The following is a 27586-nucleotide window of genomic DNA, read 5'->3' as shown; positions in this document are numbered from 1 at the left end:
ACTTGCCAAACCTTCTCACTGCGAGTTTGCAGGGAAGTGGAGGCAGCAGAGAAATGTTTCCTTCTGCAATTCCTTACCCTAAAGTGTTCGGACCATGAGCTAAAGCCCCTCAAGCTGGGAGCACTGCTTGCAGTCTGAGATGTAATTGTTATAAAGTGAAGAAAAATTAATCCAAAAATGTACTTTAAAAGTTAAATGAAATTTTAACTTCAATACCTTGTACAACACATGACAAAATGAAAAATAACAGTTACCAAAACTAATGACTGAACCTCCTGGACATAAACCTACTTTGACATTTGATTTTGCTGCCAACATTTAAGTACTTAAAAGACCCCAAGTTTGCTGGAATGCAAAACTAACTTTGGGTAACAAACTTTTTTTTCAGGTGAAGACAGAATATTTTCCTCATTTCTGCTAACAAAGTTGTACAGATAGGTCATTCAGAGTTGAGAAACCAATTGGGACTCAAAAAGCAGAAAAAGACTTGTTTTCCTTTTCTGGTCCCCTAATTAAAAAATGTTATGGAAGATGAGATCTGGTTTTGAAATCTTAAAGCATGGTTGTGAGTTGAACTGATTATAGTCTTCAGATAATACTTCTGTTGTTTAAAAAAAATATTACGATGTCAAGTATAAAACTTAGTTTTATTAACTTATTTTCCAGTTTGTCTATCTAGGACATTTAAGGCTGCTTTATTTAACTCAGGAAAAAGAATGCTGGTTTAGTGCATTGCTTTGCAATTTATCAGATGGAGCTTGACAAAGGGGATTTAAAAAAGGATCTTTCTTAAAAAACAAACTCTTGCCTGCCAGCCCACTGTCAAGAACCTTCAAAGCAGACTGGCATTCAGTGGACCTACCTTCCTACTTAGATAATACTGACTTCATTAAATATAAATACAAAACTGAATTAAAATCAGTTACATTTCAATACCAATCAGTTGCTTATCAATTTAAGCTTCATTTAAACTTCTGCTTTAGAATTCACAACAATCTGCTGCCTCAGAGTCACTTAAGCCTCAGAGTCACTTAAACTTGACATGTTTTTTGTCTCATACTACCTTTTGGAACCTAAATGGATGAGATTTCCCTAATGCCCAAGTAAACAGAATTTCATCTACTCACAGCAAGAAAATGTACAATTGCTAAGCAGTCACCAAGAAAATAGAATAATCCTCAGTTCTTGGCTTAGAACTGCCATGCCTAAGCATCAACAAGACTGAAAAAGTATACATCACTTGAAAGAAAAACATTAGGTTTCTTTTTGTCTTAAAATATTATTGTTCTTTAATTCAAGTCTGTATGACAAATTTTCAATACTTATACATCTTTCCCAGGTAAATTTACTGTCTCGGTATAAAAAGACTTGTAAAAACTTTGCGTATTGGTCAAATGCAAGACAAACATTTCTTTTTTTTGGACAGCCAGATATTAGAAAAAAAACATTTACTCTAATTAATTTCTGAAGTTCTACAAACTTAGTGTTGAATTTTTCTTTTTAAAGTTTGAAGCAACAAATAGTGACACACACTATCTCTGCCCAGGCTTGCAGAAACAGTTATGTCAATAAAATCTTTATCAGCCAACAAACTTTATACCACAACCTAAAACTTGAATTCAAACAGCAGTGAAGCCAAAAGCTCTGCTGAACTTTTGGCTAGGAAGATTATCTTTCCAATTCTCGTTTCTGTTTCCCTTAGACTGAAGACATCTTTGCAGGCTTCAAACACAGGAAGGCTGCCAGCACTGTAAGGACATCTTCCTGTCTTCAGGCTCCCTGTATTGTCTCCCTCCCACCTCTACTGTCTAGCAGTAGATAAACCCAGAAGGCAAGACAGATCAAGTAAAGCCAGTTTTCAGAGCTGCATTTGGCACAACATGAGGAATATGTTGTTTTTATAAGGTCATAATCCGGGGGAAAAAAACCACCAGAAAAAAGAAATTAAAAAAAAAAAGAAAAAGAGGCAAAAAAAAATGTTTTGGACTACAACGTGTAAATTCAGCCGGATAAAAATGACTCATGCAGCCTGGCTAGTTCAAGTGATCTCAAATACTAACACAGATACCATTAAAGAAAATACTAAATAAATACACATTCTAAAATAACATACCATCTATCTGCCAGTGCTAAGAATAGCCTTGCACTAAGCTTTTCAAATACTGAATGATGGATAAACAGATGCTGTCGTACTGTGATCTCTCTAACCACAGCAGAGGTTGTGCTTACCCGACCCAGGACTGAAAGATCTAAAAGCAAGCACAAGTATTTTGTGCATGTCTGCCCACTGCCTAAGAGAAAAGGTCCTCCATTTCCTAACACACAAGGGCTCCTGAGAATCACCTGCAGGGCAAATGGGCTCTAGAGGACCCAATGTACAGGTATCCACAAACAATCAAGGTAATTTATCGCTCTCTGAAGAAGCAGAGGTTTTGTTTCTCAATGTCATCTTAATGAAATAAAACATGTCAAAGAATACAGCTAGCTCAGACGAACCCCACAAGGAAAGCAGCCCAATTTCCTCAACAGTAAGGTGGAATTGAGGACTAGTACCAACCAGGAAGGCATTTGAGTTACTTCTTTTGAAGTGTTAGTTACTTCTTTTGAAGTGTTAGTCCACACGAAGCATATATACACAATACTGTATTCTCGTATTTCATTTTGGTTTACCATCTGGAAATTAGTTTTATTCAGGTTGTAATGCAGTTATAGCTAGCTCTGCACCTGACAGTGTCACCAATAAACCACAAAGTAGACCTAATTTATGCCAGCAGAAAATTGCACCTCTGCCAGCACAGCTTACTTCATCTCACGTGAGCTGGAGACATCGGTACAAGCTGTTTCGGAAGGAGTGCAGTTTCACAAACAAATCGAAAACACAAACCAGCTCTTGTCTATCAACTATGCTTGTCAGAAACCAACTCCCTTTGAAAGGATGGCTGGTGCACCTGGGTCTTTTGCATCCAACCTTACACGGATTTTTAGAGTACTCCTCACCTGGTTTTCAGGAGAGCACAACAGAAACAGCTCCCACTGACTCGTGTTCAATTTTGGAAAGTCTGGACTTCCAAGAATTAGCTCGACAATATTTCTAATTAAGGTTTGAACATGAAAAATTGATCTCTGCAGATAAGGTTTAAGTCAGAGCTTTCAAACTGAGGGAGCATTAATTGTTGTTGAAATGTCTCTAAATTACAGTCAAAATAGAAGTCCACTATTGATTTTTATTAGCATTAAATGATGAGTTTACTACTGGCTGTTGGTACTATACAAGCCATGTTTTCTGTAAAATATACAGCTCTTACAGCCTAAAAGTAATAAAAGGTCAGTGACATAAAACAGGAACGACTTTAACTTCAGAAAGTATGAATTTTGCTATTTAAAGAATCTCCTGATAAAGCAAATGCTGGAGAGAGTGTGATATGAAAACAACTATTGTCCTATTTCCCTTTCAGAAGTGCTAACTCACAAACTCACCAGCTACACGTTTTCTTTGTTTTTGAAAAAAACAGGAACAATTTTTAAAACCAGTATCACTGTAACAACCTCTCTTTCAGCTCCTGACACCATCTCACACACCAGACATTTCAGCTCTGTTTTAACGAGTGCTCTGGAGGAAGCAAAACATCCAGAGGACTTAAGGCTCCACTCAGAGATAAGAAATGCATTTGCAGTAAAATTATTGAAATGCTTATGTGGCTCTTTAATAGCATGTATCCCATCTTTATACAATTAGTCACTTTAAATTTTTTTTTATAGGAGATTGTTTGAGAAGAGGGTGTTTAAAGGAAAGATGTTCCTGAGGTCACAAATTACTGCAAATTTGTTGTTTTATGGAACCTAGGGGAAAACACAAGTATAATTTATCCTTAAAACATCCACTTCATTGTAACACTTTAAAAGTATATGGAAAGCATTTCAAGCAATAAAGAGGAAAATAATATTCAAAACATTAAATAAATAGTTTCAACAAAGAAGTTTATGCAACTTGCTTTTTACCTTAATAAGAATTACAGATTGCCTTCTTTCCTTGTGCCACTAATATATTTGAATAACAGGCTGAATTTGGCCACAAAGTGCTTTTTAACGGTATGCTTAAGTGCGCTGCTTACATTAATGCCTTCAGGCAAGCAGTAAAGCCAAAAGCAAATCTGGCTTTCACTAGCTGAGGTGTAGGCACTTCCAAAGCAGTTTAGTTGTGTGCTTTTACTAAAAAAAGCCCAAACAAACATTCTGCTCCCAAAACAACCCCCACGACACTTCACTAGCATCTACTTACCTGTCAGATTGTTGCTGTTTCAGTTGCTATGACACACTTCCCATTCCCGAGTGTAAATCACATCCAAGATCCAGCCTGCCAGAGCCTGTTACCAGCTCACAGCTACATAGTGACCAAGAGCACCTCAAGTGCTCATACCAAGTCATTAACAGCCTCTTAACCTCCTCTCTTCTTCAATCCACCCAACCAAAATCATATTTTAACAACTCCTGATGTACAGGAAATACAGCAAACACCTACATAATTTCTCACTTGCTTCGCTTTCCTTCCTCTACCCTCCTTCAACAAACTTTGGTCTTCCCCAGATAGAAATTATATTGATTGAAGGATTTAACTGTAGGCTGCTTAAAGATTCAATGCGCTCATTTAAGTTGTAATTAATTAATTCTGCAACTATTAATTAAGCAGAATTCAACTGACAGTGGAAATAACAAGAGATGAAGTACAAGTTGGTAAGTGCATCTGGGCCTTATCATGATGGTGATCTAGTCAACAACAAACTGGGTCCAGAATGATCTTGCTATGGTCAAGTATTTTTAACAGGAAATAAGACATAATGACCTTCGTGCAGAGAAAGTGGTGCTTTAATTCCCAGTGGAGTTGAGGGTGACTAGTTCAGCTCTAGACATCTGCTGCTGTGGAGGCATGGAGGATTGATTTCATTTATCATTCTTTGCTGCTCTGCTACTCAAATATTTGCAAAGCACCTACTTACTGGAATCTATTATGTAGTATGAACAACTTTTGGAGACCAAGGAAAAAGACTGTTGACTGTCATGCAAAATACATTTTACCTAGCAGAGAATACAAATACACACAAGCAAACAGCCAGGGGGACATGCAAAGGTGCTAGGAGAAAAAACCAAACCAGACATACAGCAAGCAGAAGGCCTGTGAGCAGCTGCTCTTTTTGCAAGAACCAGACCTCTGCAAGTGCTCTGAAGTATCAGTAATGCTCACCGCAGGCTGAGAAGGGGGCAGAGAAGGAAGGAAGAAAAAAAAATAAAAAGCCTTCGTTTTGGTTTCTTAAACTTGATGAGACTTATAAATAAGCATGTGTCTTGTCAACACATTTCAACATGAAATATGCAGTGTTATTGACAGAAAATATTTTCCTGGCTCCAAGTCTGAACTATCTGTCATTTACACTGTAACTAGTTTGAGATCTGTTCTCTTTTTAAATAGGTATATTATGCTTCCTGAATATTTTTCTGATGTCTTTAAGTCGTATTTTGCAATTAGCCACAGATTATTAACTGTTTTTTAATAAAAGTACAGGTAGGGAAAAGGGAAAAAAAAAGAAGTCATTAGTTAAAATAATCCTGGACTAGAAAGAGCAGCTAGCAAACACATTTATACCATCAAAAATTATTTACTGAAATCTTAACCAGGCCAGACTTTCCACCTCATGTGGAGTGAATCTAATTTTTTGATTAGTATATAACCATTAGCATATGTAATTTCCACGTGGAATATTTCTATTTCATGCACTAATTTACCCATACTTTCAACTGTAGAAAGACTCCTAAACACTTAAAATATAAAATCATGGGTACAATATTTAACCTATAATCACATCAGTTTTGATTTTGTGAGATTTTTAGTTAGGAAATCTAAGTTACTAAAACCAAGAGTGCTGCAATTCAAGGGCAAATTATGCTCTTCTTATCAGTCATTGCCCAAATTACAATATTTAGTTATAGCCAAAGCATTGAGAAATGGTTAATGAACTGCAGGTGCTTAACTATACTTCAGGAAAGAGCTGACAGGCCTTAGATCAACTCTTACAAAATGCAACACACCTTTATCCCAAGAGCACAGAGGGAAAAACTTGCTGCCACATTGCTAAATGGCTCCTCACCAATGTGGTGACGTACAGCACCCTGGAAAGCTTGTGCTAAAAATATCCACTTTTTCTTTTTCTGGAAAAACCAAAACATGCTCAACCTCCAGAAACAGTAATCTGCCTTATCAGAAAAGGAAGACTGCAACAACAATATAAGTCACAAATACAGTTTCAACGTGCAAGACAAGTAATTAACTGATTACAGGCTGGATTTGCCTGTTGAGAGGACCAGAACAATCCCAGGAGGATGCTCTGTTCACAGTAGCCGTTTACCTCCCAGTGTTACAGCTCCAGTGAAGATCTCTGCCTTTGGGCAAAGCAGCATTTAAATCCAAGCATCTTCATTTCCTTCTCCCCCCTCCCTCAAAATGTGCTCTACAAGAAGCCTTAGACCAGGTGTGACAAATCTGTGGCTGCAGACATAATCAAGTCAAGTTACTATGAGAAGTGCATAAAAGTTTACAGTCACAAGAAAGATTCCTTGCAAACACTTTTCAGCAGTCAGGAACAGGGACTCATCTCAATGGTGTCTTTCATAAATGCATGTCAGGGTCTCTTCCAAAACAATCTTTGTTTTCTGCAGAATCATTAGTAATAAAAAAAAACCCACCCAACCCATAACAGATTAAACTAGTTTCACAGCAGGTTTTTTGTGGGTAGCCTTCCTCTCTCTCTGAAATGCCACACCAAGACATTGAATTTATGATAAAACAAGCCAGAGCCTTTAAAACAGAAAGAACAAAACAATTCTTTTATCTAGAGGAGGAAAAAAGCCACCATTGTTTGCACAACAGAATGAATGCTGATTCAGTTTCAAGACCAACTAATACTCTATGGAACCTCCAAGGTAGGACAGATACCTTAAAGACATTTGAAGTGCCTTTGACAGGAGTATTAAGTGTTCAGATAGATAAGAAGTGCTAAAGAGACCTTCAGTGTTTCTGACTTTGACATAACCACAGCCCTGAGTCTCAGGCAGTATGCAGCAGCCTGGTGTCCCCTGACACCAAACATTATGCACAGACATCATGTTATAAGCTGCTGATGACTTTGTATCCCAAAAGCTGTGGATCAAAAACATCTACGATGATGTCTGTGGAACGGGCTCCTGAACCCACTGAAATAAAAAGGTGAATCACACACTCAGTGTCTGTCTTCCCTATATCCAAGAGAAGGAGGGCTAGGCTGCAGAATTGGAACGATGGTAACTTAATGGAAATACCCACTGATACTGACAGTTTAGGAGGAAGAAAAGCCAAGAGCTGTGTAGAAGGAATCTCTCTCCTAAATGAAGGAGAGAGAAACTCAGTGGTAGCAAGGAAGAAACAATAAAAAGAGAATCCAGGCAACTCCCAAGGTATCAGCATGACGCTCAACCTAAACCAGCTATTTTTGGAATACAAGTTGTTCTGGGCACATCACCTGCCCAACCAGCTTCGTAGTTGTGCATGTTTCTAAAATAAACCAACAGAAGGTTACCTGGCCTTTCATACACCGTGATTTGGAAGGGAAACAAAAGACTGAACAATAATATGGGTAAAATGGCAATCCTGCATTGTAAATAAAGCACTGCAAGTTCATCAGCGTTATTCTTGTTTCAGTCTTTTCTGACCCAGATCTTGTTATTGCAAGGAAGAGCTAAGTCAGCTGCTTCCTGAATTAAATTTAACTGCTTTTCTACAAGCTGAACAAAAAAAATTGTAAACCCTCAGTAAGAAGAAATGGCAAAAAGCCCTCCAAATGGTATTTCCTTTTTTCCTGAAAACCACTTTTCATATGAATCCTAACATCAAAGCAGTTTTTTGGTGGGGAGCTAACACAAAGAGCCTGACACCCTAGTGCATCCCACCCCTGTGCCTCTCCTCTTGCTGAGCCACAGGAACAGCTACTGAGATTCCTCCTTCTCTCTTCAGTGGTTAACTGGCTGAGATGGCTCATCACTGATGGCACCACATCAGTGCCACAGCCAGCACGAGACAGCAGGATGGGGTGACACAGCACAACGGCAAGCAACAAATTAAGCAAAATATTATTACTGTACTTTTGTACAGTATTTCATCCTGAGCAGTGCCCAGCACAACCCCATGACAGTCCTTCTGTCCATATCAAGGCTTTCCATTCATTTGTGTCAAGTTATCAACTGGATCTAAGCAACTGTTGTCTTACCTCAGACTGAAGGGGACATTGCCAGGAGATCAATGGGGCACGACAGTGGCAGTCTAAATTGCTGGACCACAGATATAACTAAGCAAATGACATAGCATATATTCTGAAGCTCCAGAATCCTTCTGAGCTTTCCAAGCTTTCAAAGACCTAATTAAGGAAACTAATTCTTCTCATATTATCCTATATTGCTAAGCTAGCAGTAAGTTCTAGCACCTGATTATTCCAAGGTATTTTCAGTTAACCAAGAAATCCAAAGATGCTTTTCCCCAATGATAAAAAAAACCCAAAAAAAACCCATTCAAACCCCCAATAAAAAACAGTGTTTGTAGAAAATCCACTCTACAGCCTGCTTAAACAGGGATATTTAGTGCTCACATGGAGTCTACAGTTCATTCGATTTTTACTTTACCTCTTTAGATAATCTCTGCTTACTTGAATGACAAAGATTCTTATGAACCACCATATTTATTGGTTGATACTAACTCATGTATTAACTTCCATTGTACTACATGCATACAGCCATAATAAATTATTAGTATTAAGAAAATGACATTTTTTTAAACTGTAATGTCTCACTGCCTGTTTAGAGACAGCTTTAACACCAAACAGTGTGAAACTGCACTCCCCAGTAGTAAGCTACCACTATTTCCCTGAAAAAAACCAATTAAATCAGGGATTCTCATGAGAAATTACATATTTGATTACAGCACTCATCTTTCTGGAAGTTTAAGAATTAGTTTAAAAATACCGTGCTCCAGCTAGAAAACATAAACATGCATTGAAAGCCCCACATGTGGCTCAGATCCAATAGATCAATCCCAAAGCACATCTTCAAGACTTAGAAACACAAGGCAATTTTTTCAAGTTTCCTCCAGCAGCACTTAAGGAAGCAAGCAGTAAAGCTGAGAACATACATGCAAGTAATTTCAACCTTATCAGACCTGCAGTTTTACCTAGGTGTACACAGGGGCAATAGGAACTCAGACAGTATTTAAATAGGCCCCACCTGCACAACAGTGAAACTCTGCCCACTTAGAGCCTCACCCAGGGCACAAAACCCATCCCTGAAGCTATAAAGCTTGCACTTCTGGGGAGCACAGAACTCTGTGTTGCTCCTGCAGTAGCAACAGATGAGTCCAAGTAACAACACTGAGCATCTGTAACAGCATTAGACATCCCTAACCAAGCAAGGAGAGGTCTTGGAGCTGGATGCCATTTACACTGATGGTTAAACCTCAAAGCAAAAAGAACTGGGACAGAAAGAGAAGGGTTGAGTCTGACTTCAGCTATTGTTATTTCATTATTTTAGCACATTAAAAAAACCAGTAACACTTCCTTCAACTCAAGAACTTGAAACTACACCACTATTTTGTTCTCATGATAAATATTTATCAGTCCAGATGTAAGAACTTCAGAGTCGACTATTCTAACAAGTCCTTCTAGTCTCACTTAATTCAGTCTTGTTTTGACTTTTTAACAGGAGTTTCTTATCTATACAAATCACATTACATTACATGAAGATCAATGAATAAGCTAGCATGAATTCAAGACCAGCATTTTTTCCCCAGAATTGCCAGAGAAGATAACAAGCTCACTTGTGCAAGTCTGCTGGAGCACACTGGCACACACTGTCAACTCCTGACTTTTACACATCCCTACTGTGCTTTTGAGAACTACAGGGTGCTGCAGCAAAACATATACTCTGATTAAACTAAAGGTTTAAGGACTTTTTCATTTAAAAAAACCAAAACACACAAATGCCAAGCCTTGCTAATTATCCCAAAGACTTCAAAGTAACAAAGATATATCTGAAATAGGAATAGTAAAGTCACACCACAAAATACTCTTCCTCTGTCCTTGCAGAGGTTAGGATTAGAGAAGTAGTAGTGCAGATCTGTACTCTGGCTATATTTTACTCAGCCTACACTTTCAAACCAGTGCCTGATAAACAGAAAACCAAACATCTAGAAAACCTGTATCTTATAGATTTTAATACATTGATTTTGAAGTGCAGTTGATGAAATTTTGAGCAGGCAATATAACTAAATACTGCAGACCTGGTTTTTGTCCTGTCTTACCAAGTGTTAAATGTAATAAAGAGAGCTTCTATAACTCCCTCACACACTTTCTGTTTGGTAAGGAAACTAGACACATCAAACATAAGAAGCTGACTGTTCATTACATGAAGCATTTCTTCCACAGGGAGGAAATTCCTTTATTCCTTCCTGAAGCCCATCACCACTGCAGTTTGGTATCCCAGGCTTTGCAGAGCTCCCCCCAGTCCCACCTCTTTGGCTGAGTTCCCAGCAAGCACAACAGCTCAGGGCAACAGCTGCCACTCCAGTTATGGGCTATTGGTCAACTAATCTGTTTTTATTTCAGAGGAGAAAGTACTGCTTTCCAAAGTGCTAGGCTGACTACAGACGAGGCTCCCTTTCCTCCTTCAGTAGTGATGACAAGGAAAATGCAGGGCTTGTGCAGCTCCTGTGAGGCTGAGGATGAGGGTAGTTTTGGGAGATTAACTCCCACACCACTGAGCACAGCAAGCTGCTGGGATTGTTTTGGAACAGTCAGGACCACTGCCACCTGTGCCTTGCAGCTGTCTTACAGCTTACCTCAGTACAAGAAGAAAGTGAATCATGACAAGGACAGTGACAGTACCCAGAAATTACCTTAAGGATGCAGTGACTTTTTTTAAAGCATCAGAGATGAGCGTGGGCTAAGGAAAGCAGACTATACCATTCTGATCAGCTACTGTACCATGCCAGAATGAAAAGGAGCATTTTCCTTCCCTTCTGCACAATCCTGAGCTGTAGAGATCACACAGTACCACAAGAATCTCTGTTCTGTTTCAAGCCAACTATCATCAGCTGACAGCACGGCAGAAATCAAAGGATCCATTTAATTGCTAACCACTTGTTGTCAGATCAGCTGTAGATGCTTCTCTGACAAGGGTGCACGTAATTTAAAAGAGAAAGATACCACAACAGGAATGACTTGATATTTCATAGTAAGATGATGGTGCTTGTGTACAATTTTTTCATTGATACTACTGAACTTGTTATTTTTGATACATCCTTCAGCCCATAAGAACAGAGGTCTGTTTTGTTTGCCCTGGTGCTTGATCAAACCATCACACGTTCCAAACACTTCCATGTAAAAATGCAGAATGTTACAGGAGCCTTGCCTATTTTCCTTTGAAAGTTTACAGCTCAGTAGCAGCTTACAGCAGCATTCACACGCTCCAGCAATCCACCTTTTGTCCGTAGAATCTCCACTATGTTCTGCAACCAGGTAACTAAAGAAATCTCCCTACTGGTTAACTTGTATCATATGAAGAAACCAACTTTTACAGTGATACAAGTGTATGGAAGAGCTGCAGTAGCAACAAAGAACCAAGAGCCTTGAAACTCCTGAGGTCGACCTGCAATGGATTATAAACACCACGTTATCCCAGCTAAATCTTAAAATGTGAGGAAGGCGTAAGTAATCTAGTCTAAAGCAATGAACACCTCCTGCTGAAACAGGGACTTCCACTACTAAGTGAGGTTCTTCTCCAGAAAGCAAATTCACTCCTAAAACATCTACTGCTGGTAAGGGGAACAACATCCTTTGTCATTTACACCCTCTTTTTCAACATGAATTATTTTTTATCAACAAAACATCAGAAAAGCAGATTAACATACTGATTTTTTTTCCCCCCGATTTCACACAAAAAGAAAAACTATTAAACACTACACTGATAAAACTTAAGTAAGGAGAAAACAGCACAAATAACACCATTACTGAGACATACCACTTAGTTAACTAATGTTTTTAAACCCTAAGGAAACAGTAAAAGCAGAAATTGAGTGCTGTTTCCAGCACCAAGAGAGCTAGGCACCAAGTTTTTCTTAGGTGCTCACTAACCAATCTCAATCTCCAAGTTGCTTAAAAAAATCCAATTAAAAACACCTTATAATTTGTCTAATTCAGAAGAAGTCACAACCAGATATCAGAACAATTAACATTCCCTTTACTCCTTTTTTACATTATAACAGATATTTAGGATAGAGAGCATAAATGCAAGCCATCACCCAGATAGCAAACTGACCTGCTCTCTAGAGTACATCACATGAGTAAAGACTATTTGATTAAGGAAAGTCTTGACAGCAAGTTTCTTGGCTGGTAATAGCTCATTCTTTTCTTTCTGGAGGTGTTTGAATGAGTAAGGAGGGAGTGAGATCCTCTGTAGCACAAACCTGGAATCTGTCACTGAAATCCCCTGCACATTGTCACAGTGGCATCAACTCCTACTGCAGGAGCCACTGCTATTTACTTCAGAAACATGTTATCCTGAAGACAGTATCCAATTCTCTGAGCAAGCAGTAACTGATATTCCATTACATTTCCATCAGACTTCAAGTCTCTACAAGTTATTTAACTCTGAATTTCATATTCCCTGTGTTTTTAAGTTTCCACAGAAACTTGTGAACAAAGCACTATATTCTAAAAACCAAATAACTCACTGATAAAGGGGTTGCTGCAGCTGGCTCACTGTTGTTTCCTCTGGGGCCTCAATATTTAGGGTTTAAAATGAGACTTCAATGGAAAGTGTCAGTTTGATTCCTTTCATTAAATCATCAATTGCCTCTTTATACAAGGATGTTTTTTCATTGTAGGAGGATCTGTACTAGCCATTCCCATCTCGGGAGGAACATGGTGTCATTAATTGTCACACAGTGCTCTGAAGCTGCATAAACACTGCCAGGCTTGGCCAGTTTTTGCTCTTTTCTCAGGCAATATAGAGGCAACTGAAGGATCTAGACTAATTAACGTGTAAAAATATTTAAGTGTTGGTCTGTAAGCTGTATTTCTTCTAATTTTCCTGTCACAAAAAAGATGTTTTTCTAAACATTCATCACTTGCAAAAAGCATGATAAAGTTGTTACAGCTGCTACTTATAATGCATTTAAAGTCTAGCAATAGTATTTTAATTGAAATAGTAAGGAAAATGTGAAGATCAAATTCCTTTTAATAGCTCAAAGGCATGTATTATGATCAGTCAGTAACAAAATTAGATTGAAATGTTTTAACAGCAACCATACAGAACTGTAATCCTCCAGTCCAAAATGGCAAATTCCAGAGCAAAGTGATTATAATCCTTAGTAGAACCATGGTACAGTCTTAACATTTTCTACTGACAGAGAACACCCCCAGCCCCACAATCCAGTCTTGTCAGTTTAGAGTCAGAAGCCATCATAAAAACCACCCTGCACAGACAAGAATTTGCAGTAAAACTCAGCTAAGAAAGTAAGAGAGACTATGCTGCTGGTGTCAAGGTGCAAAATTTCTATTCAGAAACTCCTTTGTGGGTTCTAATGCTTGTGGATTAAGATGTACAGCTGATGGCAAGTAAAGATACCAGACCCACCCCAGACTAAGCAGTTTGTAACAGATCCTTCCCTGAGATAAAGTGACTAAACTCTGGCTTGAGCAGCAGCATGAGGAGCTGAGCTCCAGTGGTCCTGCAGCACAAGCACAAACCCTGCTTCCCCTGCACACCAAACACCTGGAACTGGTAACCATTGCAAGAGTGGGAATTCTCCTTCAACTGAGGGAGCAGTTTGAGCCTGATGCAGGTTGATAAACCAGCCCTGTGGTCTTTCAGACTTTTTAATAAAAATGTATTAATAACACAAGGAAACAAAAAGAAAAACTTTCACTGGGTTGTAGAGAACAATGGCTGACGGTCTTGTCAGAGAATTTTGGATTACCTTTTTCTTCTCATTGCTTGATCATGGTGGTGATAAGCAAGTAAGAATTATTTATGTTCATCAACCATGAATAATTAGCTACACTCATAAACCCTCTTCACATACTTACAGAGTAATATGAATATCTTTGATTTCACAGAAGTATTAAATACTATTAGGTCTCTGCTTTCAGCAAGAAAAAAATGGTTATTTCCTAGAATGAGGTGCAGCTTTCCTTTCTCCCTGTCCTTACATTTGGCCATAGAGTGTCTTGCAAATGCAGATCCACAGGTAGTGTTTGCTCACTGTCTATCAAGAACCACCTCTTCTCCTCCCAAGCCAGAGCATTTTTTTTTTCCTCTGGAGTTGGAGGTTTTGCAGGTTCCTGTATCCACTTTAATTAGTTCACAGTTTAATGTGGTAGCTTCACATGCCAGTACATCTGGCATATCTCTATGATGCCCCTTGGCATTCCTCACTGCTTTCAGCAGCCTCATGTAATGCTGTAACTATGAGGGCAGAAGGACTCCTCTTCAAGAACTCAAGAGTCCTCCAATGTTTTACTGCAAATTGTTCTCCAGAAATCTTTTAGAGCCAACATACTCAGGCAACAACTTAGGTGCTCTTAACCTCAGTTTTTTGTCAGAAGTGCTGTCAAGACAAAAGTTGAAGATTCACCAGGAGCACTAGGATAGTCCATTCCTAGATAAGGATGGCAGAGAAGGTGCTGCTTCCCTATGGTAAATACTATCAGCATGACAAGGAATCTCAAATTTAAGATTTCCTTTTTTTGTATAATAAATGTTACAGAGTTCTTAGCTAACCTTCTGTATATCTACCTACCTCCCAGCAGAAAGCTGGATTATAAGTAAATATACCTGATACTGTATTGCCTCTCCGTGTTCAGGGATCTTTCAACCCTTTTTTAACAAACTTAAAGTTCCCTAACAAATTCAGAGGTCAAAAATAGTAAAGTAAAATAGCAGCAAGTTAAATATTTATCTTACAGAAAGCTATTGCAGAGGAATTCACACCATGCAGCCCAGTACAGGACTACAAGAAAGATAAAATAAAAGGAAAAAAAAAAAGCAAGTTGATTTTACACCTTCACACTTTCAGATTTCACTCGCTCTCACGCCCACATAATCCAAAGAACTTGTGATGGAAACAGCATCTTGGTATTGGCAGAAGGAAAACAACTAGCCTTAAAATTTTTGGGGTCCCCAACTGGTGATTAAAAAAATCAATTTTAGGCCTTTTTTCTTTTATTGTTTAAGAATCACTGATTAATATCAGGCAGCTCTTTGTCTCAGAATCACAAACTTCAGTCTCAGTGATCATTAGGTCAGGTTGTCTGTCCATTATCAGGTTTTCCATTCCTGTTAAGAAGAATGGGGAGCACTTGGGGCATGCTGCTCCTTCATAACTGTTCTCCCAGTGCTAGGATGCAGCATCCTCAGGGCCTTCTTTCCAGCCTTTTGGTCTTGAAAAAACCAGCACACCCCTCACATTTTACAGCTAGGAATGGTGACCTTGGTTATCAACACAGGCCACATTTTTAACACTTTTTTCTGCAGTTTTCTAAGACCTTTACTATGCACACTTCTATTCATATTGCTTTTGGATCAATTTTAATGTTTCTTTTACAAAACTTCAATTCCACAAATTTTTCAAATGACCACAGAGTTCATGCCTACATATGCTTAAAGGATTAAGTCTCTAAGATATCTTCAGGCTTTTCTGTGGTCTAGTTTTGCTACAGAAAACACAACACATCTTGTTGCTTCTCCTTTTGACTCTGCACGTAAATGCCCAATAGTATATTAGCACTACTTCAAGCTGAAAAACATGGTTGGGATGTCACAACTAACCACCTGTATGTAGCCTTGAAGATTGTTGTTCAGCAATAAAACTGTAAGAGGTCAAAGGAAAAGGAAAAACTTGTTTCAGAACAGAAGACTACTATTGCATGAAACAGAATGGGTATAACATGAAGGGATGCATCACATACATCAAAAACCCCTTGGATTTATATAATACATATTAATCTTAATGCTTGAGCTTTAACTATTATTTTAATTTACCAGTGACTACATATACTTTCCACTGTATTAATTTTATTTTTTATGTTTTGCTGAGTAGTAAGGCATGTGCAAGCACACATGTAAACTTGTAGAACACAGAAAAACTAAAGACATTCTTGGCTTTTTAGAAAATTAGAAAATAGCAGTTAACAATTGTTTATCATAAAGTAGCCTTTTAATTCAGAATTTGTATAGCTTACTGAAAAATAGCTTTAAAATGGAAACCAGTTCATGATAACTGCCTGAACAGTCTTGACTAGTGGCTTTAGCAAAGCTGCTTTTTACAAGTTATCTGCGCTTTTCTACCCAACCTGGTTACTTTTAATCACTTTTCTACCCAACCTGGTTACTTTTAATCACTTTTCTACCCAACCTGGTTACTTTTAATCACTTTCAAGACTTTAAGGGCAGCATATTTCACTCTCTTATACCTCAGTTTTATTCCCATGTGGAGCAAGGAAAAAAATCTTCAAATTTTAAATTACCAAGCTAAATAAGTTGAAATAAAAAACCTCTTTTGATACCTACAAATAGACCGCTGCCAGACAAAGGTAATTTTAGCAGTCTGAAGTTTGAATCAAGGTACCTGCTGTACATGAGCTTTTATTCCAGTTTAGTATTCTGATCTTTAAAATCTGGAAAAAAAAAAAACTTTAAAATTTCAACTACTGCCACACTACTGGCACCACCACTTTCAGCTTTAGAAAACGACGGACATTGTTGCCTATTGAACCAATTAAACACAAAAAAGCCCTATTTAAAATGCAGTTTTGACCTTAGTGTGTAAGAGATGACTGCTTGCCTGAGTAATTTATTGGTGCAAAGGCATTAAGATGATGCCTTCATTGGCACCTCCTTGTAAAGTTATTTTTAAAACCCTAGACAAAAGCTTTTTTATTATTGCTATTCTTCAATCATACCTTTCACCTCCTGAAGTACTAGGACAAATTCCTGTGCCTAGGTGGGGAGATCTGGTGAGCAATAGGCTTGAGGAGGAGAGCCCACCTTCCCAAGGGAAATGGGAGCCACAGGGCATGTACCTTCACATCTCTGCTTTAATTAAAGCCAACACACATCCAAACCCCACTTTGCTTTTCAGTCCAAATTCTGTGTCCAGACAAAGCTGCTGATAGTATCCATCTGGCAGCAGAGTCAGATCTGAGATGAGAAGGGAGTGCCAGAAATAATTTTTACATTGAGTTAGGAGGAGAACCAAGTCCCTTGTGTCCCCAAAGCCATCAGCAAATGGACAGAATGAGAATCAGAACTCCATTAGGATCAGTTAGTCTTATTGATTAAACTAGAAACTAGATAAAGCCTTAGATATCTGATTTTATAACAATGCTTCCCTACTGTGCTTCAGTCAAACCATGGGTTGTCCCACCGGGAAGCCATGGCACACCTTCTCAAAGGAATCACTTTTTCTGTAATTTCAGTTCTTACTGTATTTATCTCCAGTAATGGCCAATGCATGTCAAATGAGACTACAAATGCATTAGAGAAAATAAGCCATATTTATGCTCCTGCCACATTCTTCATTCTCCTACTCAAAAATGATTTTATGAAATTATTTACACATTCAAGAACATTTAATATTAAAAGTTCAGACTCTACTGATACAATTTAAAGCTGAGGGTGACCATTGGTAGGAAGAAGACCTGGGAGAGCCAGCAATCAAGTGACCATACACACCTTCTGCCAAAACACACCCATGGCAGATCCTGGGCAAACCAAAAAGCACTGTTGGTGCAGCTTATTCCACTGTTGTTTCACCATAAGCACTTACCCCTACCATCTGTTTTGTGAATTCATCTCTTGATAAGTATCTAAAATAGTACAGTTACAATAGGTTCAAAGGGTTACTGTCTTCAAAAAGTAAGATACTCTTTTCTTTCCTAGCAGGAAAAAAAAAAAAGTGTCTACTATCCAAAGATCTAAAGAAAAAAAACATAGTAGCTTCATATACTATAAATAAAATCCTTACTTGCCCCAGTTACATACAGAAATCCATTACTACTGAATGTTATGGTGCAACAACATTGGTTTGACATTAGTAACCACTGCTAATTTATAAAAAGTATTATCAGAAAGTTCCAGTTTCTAGGATTATTGCTGGCTGTTTCTATATAAGAGCAAAGTTAATGCCTAGTCCACATGCTTGAGAAACCCATGTATATAACCCACAGAAGTTTGAAGCTAAAAACAATCACTGAATGAGTTTTAATTTTTGTAACTTCTCATTTCACATTTTCCAGACAGAGCTAGCCAGTTGACGCTGCTTTGTAGGCAGTGAAGATGTGAATTCAATGTACACCCTGGAACAATCTCCTAAGTTTGAAAGGAGCACTTTTTTAAAAAACAGTATTTTAATTTTCAAACAGCCTCCTTTACCTTTTACAACTAAGTCTCTCCACTTAGCTTCTGCCCATCTTTGCCTAGTGCATTCAATAATCAGCTGGATATAGCAGGATTAATTCTGACCCTCAAAACAACACTACTGTGTTGTAGTTTTAGAGGAAAGGATGTCAGGAAGAAAAAAAAAAAAAGTCCTATCTTATCCCCTCTCCAGCTTCATCTGCTATCAGTCAGATTTCTCCAAATCACCCTTTAGAAATATGTTGGGGGCAGTTGGGCTTTTTGCAAAAAGGGGGAGGAGGAAATGAAAGGCAGGAGAAAGGCAGCAGTGGGTGGTTTGTTGCTTGTCTCCTTTAAAAAGAGGATGGATTAGATGAGACCTTTTAATGTATTTTCTCATGACATATGTTTAAAATCCCTACATTATGAACACCAGAATCTAGATGTTTATAAATACATTTAATGCACTCTAAAAACTGAAAGAAGCCATTCATCCATCTGGGAAATGGAATGGGCACAGTGCTGACAGGTCTGAAGGCAGAGCCCACCCTTGGAGAGAAGAGGCTCTCCATTACATCAGCACCTCAGCTCACCTGGTCCTGACTCTGCACTTTAAGAAAGTTTCAAGACATTACAAATCTCTTAAATTTATTTTTATTTTTGATGTTTCTATTGTTTGCTTTTCCCCTCTAGACAAGGCAGAGTTATTTTTCATTCTGGGGGGGCACTGACAGCTGTTACTGATGAATTCAGGCTGCAAAACATTACAGGGAAATTTTAATTCAACAAAATCTCAATTTTGATACTTATCAAAAAATTTCTGAGAGTATTTGCAGACATAATATCAGACTTAAACCTTGTAATGGCACATGTCTTTGTACTTGTGTCAGGGACAGAAAAGACAAGAACATAACTTGCTACAGTATCAGGAACTTAGTTTTGAAGTTTTTTCTAAAAATTTGTTGGTGTGATTAAATTTAAGACTAATTTGACCTCTCATTCACTGCAACAGATGTTTTCAACACACAACAGTTTAAAACAGGTGTACTTCTCCACATCCCCTCTGGCCCCTGCACACAGTTATCAGTAACTAACAGCTGAACACATACATGGAATCCTGAAGAATGCAAGAACAGCCTTCTTTTTCCTTAAACTAAAACACAGTTACACTTTTAAGTTCAACGTTTCTCCTTTAGTACAGAAATACTTTCTCCTTATTGAGGTTAGCTCTGCTGGGGAATCAGTCTTGCAGTATCTTCTCCCATGTGCTTCAGCCACCACCCAGTGAGTGCATTCTACTCATCCAGCACTGTTAAATAAAATTCAGCTCGTGTTCCTTCTTCCTTCTAGAGAAGTCATCAAATGACACCATACACACAAATTACTCCCTTTTATTATAATAAATAAACCTGCACTAGATTTTATTCTGCTGCTTTGAAGGAAGAACAATCAAATACAGGAGTTCTATACACTTTTCAGGGATGATCATAATGACTGAACCAACTTTGCCAAGATAGGAGTCCCTAACCAGAGAAACAGAGCTGGTATCACTTCTACCAGATATCAGTAGCCTTAAGGATTTTTAAGAGTTTAGCATCTTCTAAAGGTATTGCTAGAATCTGAGACCAGACATCTATTTTACAGATTACTCTACTTTCTTGTTCTTTCTCTCTGCACAGATGCAAGAGATAGAGGCAAACAGAATATAAAACAACCTATGTGTGCAAATGATTATAAAGACTTAATGTTACTGGATCTAACAAGATGCCATCAGCACATGAGTAAACTACAGGAGTTAGAACAGTAGTCCAAGTTTTTATATACTTTGAAGCCTTCCATCAATGTACATCAAAGAGCAGAAACATTATCAGCTAACAGCATAACACATCAGACCTGTGTGAGGCAAAGATGATGTACAACCAGAACTGCCTTGGACTATTCATTAAGGTCCAAGACAAAAGGATGAGATTCTGATGACCCTAAAACACACTTAATATCTTCAAATTACTCTAAAACACACTCTAAATACCCTTTAAATCAAATTACAGATTACAAGTCAACAGTGCAGACAGTATTTTTTCAGAACCATGAAATTGAACAGTTTTGGATGTTTCAATAACACATTGTGATGCTGCTTCATCGTGGAACAGAACCAATGTTCTCCACATCCACGAAGCCTGATGATGAGGAGCTTGCAGATTCAACTGTTTAAATTCCAAATAAAATAAGTGAGAAACACAAATAAGGGAGAAGCTATCACATAGAGAAAAACTTTGGTACATTTTTATTCTCTATCAATCAGGCACAACAATTAGATTGATAGGCTACTGAGAATACATAGAAGCTTATTTATAACCAAGACTGCATATAGTCATGTCAACAAGATTTAAGAGGTTTTTATCAAATTATGTCTAACTTTCAGCTATACTAATTACTAGTTTTTACAAATCATCTTTTCCTGTAAGCTCAGTCTAAGCAATCTAAATTATAATCTTACAGAGCACATGAGATCTACCTTATAAGTGGGCAAGTGAATCTGATCACAAACTATCCAGAAACTGCAAGTCCACCAGAACATAAAGAATGTAAGGCATTTAAATTTCATGTTGTCTTATATGAAAGCCTTTTTTATTACAATATTCATCTAAATAAGAAAAAACCCCTTTCACATTAACAAAAGGACACTGAACAGAAAGCCTTTAACTACACATCATGTAGAGAAGTAGGTAAGTAGTCATTAATTGATTTCCTTTAATGCTTTGATGTTTTGTCATAAAGTCATGTTAGGAACTGCTTAGATCCTGTTAAAGCCAAAGTAAAAGCATCAAAGCAATTTTACTGTTCTTGTTAGACACTGTAAAGAGATTGCATAGTTTTCACCTCTGACCACTCATTGTAGCTCCTTTCTTTCACTTCATCATTACATTTTTTCATCAAGACTCAAACAGAACAAGCAGCAACCTCAAACTTTGATAAAAGCTCACTTCTCAATTTTGTATTTTATTCATCTCCTAAAAGTTGTATGAAAAATTAAAATTACAGCTCATTCTTATATATCAACACAAAGTAAATTATATCACTCCATGAAAGACCAGATTTTAGTTATGTTTACAAAAAATGGTACGTGGTGAAACTAACACATCACAAATACATATATGCCAAAGGAAGCCAGTGGTCATAGAAGCAGGCACTGCTGCTCCTGGATGATGCAGCAGTGAGGTGAAGTTTTGAAACTCATCAACTGTAAAAATCCTGTGTTTAAATAAACTATTTAACCAAGCTGCCAGCTACATGATTTAAATAAAGAAAGCAATCTTTAATGAAGCAATCTTTAATTTTAGCTGACATGGTGTGTTGAGGACAAGGGCAAGATTTACTTCTTATAATCAACTCTTCAGCAGAGCTTTCCCTCCATCTGTCCCTTTAGAAGGGTCATCTGTTCAATTATTCAGATGTGCAGCTGAAAGCACCAAGAGATGGTGAAGCAAAGGATAAATACAGGTCTTGATTATCAGCTGCCTTGCTCCCAGTGATGAGCTTTTTGTATAGTGTCTAACAAAATTCATTGAACTCCTACAGCTTAAACTGAGGAAGAGGACATTAGGCTTGATCAGAAGAGCATTCCCATGTAAACTTGTACAGGCAGCTACAAATCACAACACTTCTCAAACAGTAGTATTTTTCTTCAGATTTTAATAATAAATATTAAGCACATAACCAAACTTCAACTAGTCAGCTAAGAAAGGCTTTACAATAAGCAAAAGACATTAAAAACAAAGGCAGCCTTTATTTGGATTGGTTTCAAATTCTCTACAGTAAAATCATTAGAATCCACTTAAGTTTCTACTGTGCTGTTTAAGAATGAATATAGAAAATATGCACTATTTTTGGACTGGAGGAGCAGCAATAGCTTATCATTGACAAAGTAGAAGTCTATGACTGATAGTTTGAAATTCAGTCCTTTTCTTTCAATGTAGACAGCAAGTCTATTGTACATCACAACAATGTGTACTCAAAGATGAAATAAAGATTGTTAGTTTTTATCTCCTAAAGTCTCAAATTTGTTGCATGAAGAACCACTTGGTGTTTTGAACCCAACTTCTACATCTTCCATGGAAAAAGGCAGAAATCAGTTCCTGCCCAGTCCTCACTTTAACTCAACTTTTGATACTTCAGATCTCCTTCCTGACAACTCTTGATGCTTAGTCAAGTATCTACACCAAAGCTGTTCTCTATTTTTCATCATCCTTCATGCCCTAAACTGAGCTTTAGGCTCTACTATACCTTTTAGCAGGAGGAGACCATACAAAGTATTTAAAATGCTGATTTACAAACTGGATTTATGCAGTAACACAGAAACCTTTTCTACCTTACTCTGTATTCCTCTTCTGGTAACTGACAATTGCTTGTTTGACACCCACTAAATAATAATACTAAGACCTTGCTCCTGCACAGTTATGGCCAGTTTAGCATGCACCACTATATGTAAAACTGGGGCTGTTCTCCTCAATGCAGCTACCTGTTCTCCTGACAAGCAACAACACTGGAAATTCAGTCATATTACTTTGTGGTTCTTTTCAGCTGTACCTCACCCTGACTATCCCCATTAATTTGATATCAGCAGCAAGCTTTCTTCCCCACTGGTCACCAGGGCTTTTAGGTAATTTAGCAAAGTCTTATATTCCTACAGCAATTTGCTGATACAGCCAATAATTTATTTCCACATTATTTTCTTTACAAAATAAGGAATTATTTATCAGCACAAAGACCATCCCTTCTTATTCTATGGCTTATTAACTCCCTTTAAAGCTAGTGAGAGACCCTCTCAAAATTCACTTAGAAACTAGAGACACCTAAATCACTTTTATCCACATGGTTAATGACCCTCCATCAGCCTCCATAAAGTTAGAAGACAGGTTTCCTTACAAAAGGCGCATTGATTGTAAGAGAGAAGGCAGAGACTACAAGGACAGAAGTAGTGGATAGCTGCATAAATAACACTATTAACTGAGCCATGTCAGACATTTGCACCAGAGCCTTACAAGTACTACAGTCTCCTTTACCTAAATTTTGGCACCTCACCTGCCATTCTCTATAGCACTGGCTACACAGCAGATTTATACAAGAATTTACACATCATCAGCATTCTGCTATTTCTGCTCTGAGTATTTAGAACCAGAGTGAATACCACCCTGTCCTTGTGCTTCACTGCTGATAATGCTATCAGCTACATCAACAAACTCTTCTCCTGCCTCCACCATGTTAGACCCACTAGCTGAGGAATCCCTCACAAAGTTCCAAAATTGAAACCTTCCATTTCCTCCCCACTGAACAAAGACACAAGTAATTTATTTTCCTGCAAAAGCTGTATCTACTATATGTGCTACATTCATACCCTCATCCTCAATTCCTACAGGCAGTAGAACTCTTCTGATCTGTAAGAAGAAAGTAACATCATCAATTTTGATGCCTTTTGTTAACCACAAACTTCTCAGTGCATTTCTACATTAATTACTAGACTCATGATTTTAACACGTTTGAACATTCCTTCTGCTCTTATGTTTGTTTGCTTTGAAGGCAGTTGTCTCCACACTTCTTCTGCTCAGGTAATTCTGCTCTTGTAATTCTGCTAGATGGCACACACTGGCACTCTGTTTCACAGTCTATCTCCATACTGTACCTACACCGGCTTCACTGTGCTCTAGGTAACCATGACAGATCTAGATTTTAAGAGCTGTCTGGTTACTATCTTTTTAAGAAGGCTTTTTTTTTCTATTTTTTATACCATCTCTTTGAATGAGATGGACTTTGATACATGTATTTGATGGTGTACAAAAGACTAGAATGGCTTAAATCTTCCTTTAAAAATGCAAATTAGTCTGTTCTCACCTACCGTTTGTTTGAAACATGCTGTGTGGTGCTAAGTGTGTAATAAGAACAGCTGGGCCACATCACATGTGGTGTGCAGTTACAAAAGCAGACACTTCCATTGACTCAAGTTAGGCTCCAACACCCTTAAAAATCCAAAACCAAGCCAGGGCAGGAGGGACAATACAAAAAAAAAAACCAAAAAAAAAAAAACCCAAACCCACAGAAGCATGGATTTGATAAAGTTAAATTTATGGCTCTCCTAAATCTCTGGCAGATTGTTTTTTGTTTTGTTTAAAACACAGAGTGGTAATTGAACTTTATTTGTTCACCAACTTACTTTCTTATTCCAAGATATTAGCACTGGAATAAATCCAGTTTTCACATAAGTAATTCATATGCACCTATAACATTACATTCAAAATTTGTGCTGAACAACAACAGTTAAAAGTCTATAAGATCTACAAAGACTGAACAGTATTATTCTGACTTAATTTTGTTCATTTTCCCACCCACAGACTGCAGACTGTGCATCGCTTCTTATAGAAAAGAGATATGAATAGCTATCATTTACACCACAACATTAAATTTGCATTAGCTATAGAATCAGTTCTCATCAGTTTCCAGAATAATGGTGTTCAGAATGAGACTAATGCATTTCAAAACAGTTTACCTTATAGCTCAAGACTGCAAAGGCAGGACCTTGATCTACCCACAAGACAAGGTGAAAGTTCAGAAATATTATTTCTTCCATCTTTCTCTTAAACCTCAGTGCTTAAAACAACATTTTAGCACTTGGCATATTTAACATCCAACTGACAGGCACATTTCACTTCCCAATATTCAATATTCCTTCAGAGCAAAACACTTGCTTTAGAACACACTGGAAGAGGTGTAGCTAATGCTCACCACATCATAGCAACTAACAAGTCACTTAGCTACATTTTTTCAGTGAGGGACAGAACATAGCTCCCTAGTTTCACATCCCTTAGATTCAGCCTTAAGTCTCAAAATAATTTTTTCTAGCTCCTCTACACAATAAACATTCCCATTTTTATAAGAAACAAGGTACTACTCTGCACATAATGCCTCCCCTCACTACAGAGTCTTGGTTCACCTCTTCAGCATGAAAAGAATGTATAGTGAAGACAAAGGAGTCTTGCTTAAAGTTGTAACACAGTTAAGTATTGCTGGAGTCTCATCAAATTCTGGGAAGTTTAGCAGGAGCTTTGAAGCCTTGCTACACAGACTTTCATCTGCTCACTTCCAACAATTTGAAGCTAACCAGCATAAGTAACAAAAGACTGGAGAAAGAAATGCAGCAGTAAATCACTTTTTTTTTCATAACCAGAAAGTAATTATTTAAAATTCATAGACCTCTATATCACATGTAATGGCACCCTAAAACATTGCAAATATTACAGAATTTAACAAAACTGAAGGCATGAAAAGGCATTTCAAATATACTAAAACCTATCTGACATCACTGCAGTTACATCACAGTAGTATGATATATTATTAACTGGGAAGAAAAATCACTTAAACAAGAACCTAAAAAGTTTCTCAAGTAATTCACATGGGTGACTTCTCTTACAGATAGTCTTCCTTGAAGGTTCCTATAATTGTATTGAAGCATAGCCTTTCATTTTTGTAGACTCTAATGCAGATATGTTCTTGCATTAATTAAGATATTTTCCGTGAAGAGTATTACTTCACCTTTTACTGCTGACTTCAATTAGATTGACACCCTGACCTGAAAAATTCATAAGGTAAAAAAAAAAATTTCTAACACACTTCTATGTAGAGAGCTGAACTAATCCAATATACAGCCACCTACTCTGTAGGATCATACCAGCACTCACAAATGCTACAGTAATCTACTTTCCCCTTGTCTCAAACTATTGGTGGTATTGATGTAAAAAGCATTTGTAGCCTTTTAACAGGAACGCTTTTGCAGAACTGAAGTTGCCTTTGGCATGAGCCTGGCAATTCCTATGAATTTATTCTTTGGGGTTTAAGATACTTCCCATTTCTTCCAAATTAAAATAATAACCTCATCCTAAAGCCAACTTACTTTAATATATTCTTCCTTTCACTGATGTATCTGGAAGTACAAGGGATTGCCCTATGAGTCCATTTCTTTGCAACATTTTCAGCTACAGTAAAATGGAAAAGCAGCCAATCCAGCAGGCTCATGTCCAAACTACCACCCTGAAGTCTTGTCAATGACCCCATTGACCATGCCACAATTCTACTATATTAGATTTTATTTTTTGTAATCAGTTAATTATGTCAACTATAGAATGGATTTCACATAACTAATGCAGCAGTATTCCTTGGGAGGCTGCAAGGCTGCCAGCACAAATATTTCAAGGCTTTTACAACAGCTAGTTTTTATGGCAGGGCTTCTCTCATGCTGCTGGAGCTTCAGTCTTCATTGTGCTTAACATAAAGGAGAGATCTATGTCGTGAGGATACTGTAAAGCTGCTTTTGAGTATTAAAACAGATTTTAAAATTAAATATTAATTGTTAGAAAAGAGTACATTAACACATACAGAGACAAGCAGACCAAGACTCAGTGGCCACAGTAAATTTAATCAGAACCCACACTCCATTAACAGCTGGAAGAGTTCCAGAAGCCGCTTGTGCCCTTGGCCATCTGCCAAGACCACTGATTGTATTTTAAGTCCCTGAAATTACAAGGATTTACTCAAATATGCCATTCTCTGCTCCTGGTGCAGTATTTACAATTTTCTTTTGTGGCACATATAAAAAGTAGCTGCCTACCTTGCCACCAGTAAACTTGCATGCTACAGATGTACACAGTCAGACATACTTCATGCCATCTAAATTGCAACTCTGGCACATTTTGCAAATGAACTGTAGAAAAGGCACTAGAGACACCTAACATCAACAAATCGTAAGTAGCATCTAAGATTTGAATTCAAGTATGAAATTTAATCTATTGAGACACAAAATTAAAGCTTTTGAGCATTTACCAGAGCTGTCTACAAGTATGTTAGAGACAGGCATCAAAATGCTTGTCTCCAAAGCTTCACTCAAGTCTACTGCTCATTAGTCATGGCATGCACTAATGCATAGCTCTTACAATAGTGTTGTGCAGAGAATCCTGAAAGGAGGGGCAAGTGTTAAAACTAATCACAAAATCTGAAAGTCTTCAATATCAAAATGAGAAGTCAGTTTGGCCACAATCCAAGAAATCGGGTGACAGTATCTCCCAAGAACATCTGC

The 27586-nt window shown here is 37.7% G+C and overlaps 1 protein-coding gene across 3 annotated transcripts in view; it reads right to left on the bottom strand.

The window, feature by feature from the left end:
• Positions 1–27586, bottom strand: part of PIP4K2A (phosphatidylinositol-5-phosphate 4-kinase type 2 alpha) — a 107627-nt gene that overhangs the window by 63717 nt on the left and 16324 nt on the right. The window contains exon 1 of one of the 3 annotated variants that reach the window (XM_059841860.1): positions 4280–4427. The exons of the other annotated variants lie outside the window; for them this stretch is intronic. The gene's annotated coding sequence lies outside the window, so the exon portion shown is untranslated. Of the gene's footprint in view, positions 1–4279; positions 4428–27586 lie in introns of those variants that run through there. 3 annotated transcript variants of the gene reach the window in all.

This window comes from Haemorhous mexicanus, chromosome 1 (assembly GCF_027477595.1).
Source record: "Haemorhous mexicanus isolate bHaeMex1 chromosome 1, bHaeMex1.pri, whole genome shotgun sequence".
Taxonomy (NCBI): domain Eukaryota; kingdom Metazoa; phylum Chordata; class Aves; order Passeriformes; family Fringillidae; genus Haemorhous; species Haemorhous mexicanus.
Note: the sequence above shows the minus strand (reverse complement) of the source record. Positions and strands in the feature narration are given on the sequence as shown.